The 5,789-nt window shown below is 36.0% G+C and overlaps 1 pseudogene across 1 annotated transcript; it reads left to right on the top strand.

Annotated features, from left to right (window-relative positions):
* The first annotated feature begins 578 nt into the window (after positions 1–578).
* Positions 579–2,718, top strand: LOC102529860 (10 kDa heat shock protein, mitochondrial pseudogene; annotated as a pseudogene). Its single transcript, XR_012073873.1, has 2 exons — positions 579–582; positions 2,234–2,718. The product of XR_012073873.1 is annotated as a 10 kDa heat shock protein, mitochondrial pseudogene (transcript).
* The last annotated feature ends 3,071 nt before the right edge of the window (positions 2,719–5,789 follow it).

The following is a 5,789-nucleotide window of genomic DNA, read 5'->3' as shown; positions in this document are numbered from 1 at the left end:
TGGTTTAGGTCACATCCTACCTGCAAATTGAATGGACAGACCCCTTACAATCCTTATATTACTTGACACTTAGGCAGCATTTGCTACTATCCACTGTTTTCTTTATACCTTAATCTCTTGGCTTCTCTAACATGTGCTTTAACATTTCTGACCTTTCTTGTCTTTTGATACCTCTCTTCTTTACTTTACCTCTTAAATGCCAGAAGGGTTCCATCTTGGGTATTCATCTTCCCAAGCTCCAGCCAGCCACATTACTTTCATGTCCCTGATCCAATCATGCTGTGCCCTAAAAGACTACCTTAACCTGTCACGTGCCCCTTTGAATACTCCTCTTGCCTTGCCAGTCATTCAGAAGTGTTCCGCTGACATTCAGCTCCTTCCTTGAAGACCGGGTTTATATCCTTTTCAACTTTCTCTCTAGTGCCTGGCATGATACCCAGCCCACAAATGGGTCTCCAGATGTTACTGGATGAATGAAGGAAACTGAGAAACGTGCACACAATACACAGACTGGGAGAGTCTTTTAGCTGATGCCCTTATACAGAGTTTGACTCATTCTTGACCATAAAATTCTCCCTATGGGTATAAGGGAGGACTTAAGACCTCTATCCTGCCCGTTGTACTTTTGAGCTTTAGGCTAGTAACACTAGCAACGGGATATTTTTGATTCATACAGTTAATCTATCTTGAGTTGTTTAACAACTACTAAAATTCTACTTAAGTTTCGCTGGTCTACTCATCCTGGGCTCTAGCACCTCTAACTCTTAACTTTCTTATTGGTCTGTTGATCATAGGTCTTCACATGTAAGTACAGACCTCTAACTTTTATTGCAGGACCTAGCCATAAGCTGTAGATTTCACAAACCTCTCATCTATTGGTCTGATAGTTACTGTATTAAATCTCATGCTCTTCAACTTTTATATATTGTTCTATTTCCTAGAATGTGAGTTCCTAGAAGACAGGTCCAGATTCATGTGATTACATATAGAAGTAAATTGGTTGGGTAAACAGATTTCCTATGTAAATTCAATGGAGACTTAATAGGAATTATAGAAGAGATGCATTTTCTCCATTTCTGAAAGGATAACTCATTTTAGATAAAGAGCTTGAAGAATATGATCACTCAAAAATTGTAGCGCTGCATTCTAGCATTAAAATACCTTTACACAGGAATGTGCTTCTGCTGTGTTGCAGAAAAAAGATCAATTAGTTTTACTTTAATGCTAACTAATTTGTAAAGAAATTGCTACTTGAGGTTTTCTTACCCTTACTTCTAAAGTACTATTCGGGAAGAAGAGGAAATAATGACATTTTATTAACCAACCACCGAGGTGGTTTTGTTTAACTCGCTGTGAAAAGTAGGTGTCTCAACAAAACCAAGAGCCCAGAAAAATCTGGCTTTTAGAATTCTTGGATGGCTTTCAAAAAGTTAATGTGGTTTCAATGGTTATTAGTGGAAACTTTTTCACCCAAAACCTTCCCATTCAAGTCCCATCTGAGGACCTACTTTGGAAGACTAGGATGGGGGAGGGGAATAGAAGGAACAAGAGGTTGAGTGCTCAAGAAACCTCACTCAAAATATGTGCTCCACGCGTGCTGATTAGCCAAAATTGATACCAAGTACATTTCCTGGGGAAAGTGGGGAGAAGTTGGCAGGCAGAAAAGGTACAATGGTAATAACAGCATAGTCAGAATGGCCTGGGTTTAAATTCTTACTCTGCTGCTGAGACATCAAAGTTCCTTGAACCTCGGTTTTCCCAGATGTAATGGGAATAACATTACGAGTGTGAGGACTGTAGAACAGACGTACATATAAAGCAGCTAGCCCAGTGGCATATGTTCAATAGATGGCAGCTATTTAAATTAATGTTACATTAATATAGTCCAGATCTGGAGGGAGATGGTTATGGTACTGATTTTGTCTTTAAAACTTGAAACTGTCTGTTTTTAGGAGTCGTTCAGAGTCTAGGCAGTAGGGAAGGTGGAGAGGGGTGGTCAATGTCTAACATACTGGTTAAAATTAGAAATTTAGGAATGGCAGCATGAGAAGCTTGGCAAATCTGCCCCACAAAAAAGTAATTTAAAAACTGGATAAAATTGTCAAAACCAACCATTTCAGGGTTCTGGAAATTAGCCAAAACTGTATATAACAAATCGAGAACAGTTAATTCAAAAATCTTGAGATTTTCTCCTTGTGGTGGTGGCTCCAGAACAAAGTATAAACTTCAGCAGCATTTAGAAAGTTTCTTCTCTTTGACCGAGTATTAGTTGAAAGTGCAGCTGAAATTGTAACCAAAGGAGGCATTATGCTTCCAGAAAAATCTCAAGGGAAAGTACTGCAAGCAACAATAGTAGCTCTTGGATCTGGCTCTAAAGGTGGAGAGATTCAACCAGTTAGGTGTGAAAGTTGGAGATAAAGTTCTCCTAGAATATGGAGGCACCAAAGTAGGTCTAGATGACAAGGATTATTTCTTACCTAGAGATGGTGACATTCTTGGAAAATATGTAGACTGAAATAAGTCACTATTGGAATGGCATCACATGAAACTGCCCTGAAGTTCTGAAATCTTTTCATCATGTAAATAATTTCCACGTCCTCTATTTTATAATAAACTAATAATGATATACAAACAAATGACATCCAGTGTTTATAAAATGTAGTTTCACTGTACTGATAGAAACATTTCCAAATAAAAATATATAAATGAAAAAAAAAACGTAATTAAAAACAGAGTCTATGGCATTTTGGCGTGAGGTTACTCCCATCCCCACCTCTCACTACTTCCTTAGCTCAACCAGCTAGGTAGGTCTACCAATCCAGGACAGCTCTGAAACAGGCAGTTTGACTGCTGAAAATGGCTGACTTGATCTGGAGTGGAAGAAAAAACACACTCCCTTGGTTCACAGAAACAGTAGCTTGACCAAGAAAAAAGAAGACTCAAATTACTAAAAATCAGAAATAAAAGATATTCAGTTGGGACACTGTTACAGAAATGAAAAGGATTATAAAGGAATACTGTGAATAATTGTATACCAATAAATTAGATGAAATGGACAAATTTCTAACAAGACAAAATACTGAAACTAACTCAAGAAGAAAAAGACAAAAATCTGAATAGACCAATTACAAGTAAGGAGGTTGAATCAGTAATTAAAAACATCCCAGCAAAGAAAGGTCCAGGGCCAGATAGATTCACTAGTGATTTCTACCCCTCCCACATACACACAAATTAATACCATTCCTTCTTAAAGTTTAGAAGAGGAGGGAACACTTCTGAATTTTACAAGGCCACTGCTACCCTGGTACCAAAACCAGACAAGGATACCACAAGAAAAGAAAGTTATAAGCCAATGTCCCTGATAAACACAGATGTAAAAATTGTCAACAAAAACTAGCAAACCAAACTCAACAATACACTAAAATGATCATATCCATGGTTAAGTGGGATTTACTCCAGAGATGCAAGGATGGTTCAACTTCTGCAAATCAATGTAATAAATCACATTAGCAAAATAAAGAATAAATATCATAAGGTCATCTCAATAGATGCAGAAAAAGCATTTGACAAAATTCAACATTTATGATAACTCTCAACAAAGTGGGTACAGAGGGAATGTACCTCATAATAAAGGCCATATATGACAAGCCCACAGCTAACCTCACACTCAGTCAGGAACGAGGCAAGGATGCCTACTCTAACCATTTTTATTCAGCGTAATGCTGGAAGTCCAGCCAGAACAATTTAGGCAAGAATGAAATAAAGCTATTTGCAGATGACATTATATAGAGAAAATTAAAGATTCCATCAAAAAATTCAGTAAAGAACTAATTCAGTAAAGCTGCAGGATAAAAAATAAATATACAGAAATTGGTGGTGTTTCTAAATACTAGTAAGAAATTATCAGAAATAAATTTAAAAAGCAATCCCATTTACAACTGGATCAAAAAGAATAAAATATCTAGGAATAAATTTGACCAGGGAGGTGAAAGACCTAAGCAATGAAAACTTTAAGATATTGATGAAAGAAATTTAAGACAAATAAATGGAAAGATATTCCATGCTCATGTACTGGAAGAAGCAATATTGTTAAAATGTCCATATTACCCAAAGCAATCTACAGATTGACTGTAATCCCTATCGAAATTCCAATGGCATTTTTTCACAGCAATAGATAAAACTCCTACAATCTGTATGGAACCACGAAAACTCTGAATAGCCAAAGTGATCTTGAGAGAGAACAAAGCCAGAAGCATCACACTTCCTGATTTCAAACTATATTTCAAAGCTGTAGTGATCAAAACAGTATAATATTGGCATAAAAACAGACACATAGATCAAAGGCACAGAACAGAGCCCAGAAATAAACCCACACCTATACAGTCAATTAATTTACAACTGAGTACTCAATATATAAAGAATGGGGAAAGAAGAGTCTCTTCAATAAATGGTGTTGGAAAACTGGACAGCCACAAGCAAAAGAATGAAACTACACTTCTATCTTACCCCATACACGAAAATTAACTCAAAATGTATTAAAGAATTAAATGTAAGACCTGAAACCTCAAAACTCCTAGAAGAAAACATAGGTGTTAAGCTTGTTGATATCAGTCTTGACACTGGTTTTTTGGATTAGGCAACAAAAGCAAAAATAAACAAGTGGGACTACAGTAAACTAAAAAGCTTCTGCACAGCAAATGAAACCATCAATAAAATTAAAAGGTTAACTTATTATATGGAAGAAAATATTTCCAACTCATGTACCTGGTAAAGAGTTAATATCCAAAATGTATTATGAATTCATATAACTAAATAGCAAGAAACAAACAACCCAATTTAAAAAGCAAGCAGAGGACCTGAATAGACATGTTTCCAAAGGAGACATACAAATTGCAAGAAGCACGTGAAAAGGTGCTCAACATCACTAATCAGGGAAATGCAAACCACAACCACAATGAGATACCACCTGTTAGGATGGGTATTACCAAAAAGAGAAAAGGGTTGGCAAGAATATGGAGAAAAGGGGACCCTTGTACACTGTTGGTGGGAATGTAAACTGGTACAGCCACTATGGAAAACAGGAAGAAAGTTCCTCAAAAAATTAAAAATAGAACTACCATATGATCCAGCAATTCCACTTCTGGTTGTTTATTCAAAAGAAAAGATACTTATACCACCCTTCTTATTCATTGTAGCATTGTTTACAATAGCCAAGACATGGAAGCGACCCAACAACCATCAGTGGATGACTAGATAAAGAACATGTGGCACATATATACAATGGATATTATTATTCAGCCATAAAAAAGAAGGATATCTTGCCATTTGTGACATGGATGGAACTTGAAAGCATTATGCTAAATGAAATAAGTCAGACAAAGAAAGACAAATACTGTATGATCTCACTTATATGTGGAATTTTATAAAAAAATAAACCAAACCAAACTCATAGTTACAGAGAACAGACTGGTGATTGTCAGAGATAGGGGATGGAAGGTAGGCAAATTGTTGAAGAGGACCACAAGGTACAAACTTCCAGTGATACAAATAGTCACGAGGATGTAATGTATGGCATAGTGACTATAGTTAGTAATATTATATTATATTTTAAGATCTACTCTCTTAGCAACTTTCAAAGTTCTCATCACAAGAAAAAAAATTGTAACTATGTGTGGTGATGGATATTCACTAGATTCATTGTGATCATTTTGCAAAAAACAAATATTGAATCATTATGTTGTACACCTGAAACTAATATAAAGTCATTTGTTAATTATATCCATAACAAA

Source organism: Vicugna pacos, chromosome 6 (assembly GCF_048564905.1).
Source record: "Vicugna pacos chromosome 6, VicPac4, whole genome shotgun sequence".
Lineage (NCBI taxonomy): Eukaryota > Metazoa > Chordata > Mammalia > Artiodactyla > Camelidae > Vicugna > Vicugna pacos.
Note: the sequence above shows the minus strand (reverse complement) of the source record. Positions and strands in the feature narration are given on the sequence as shown.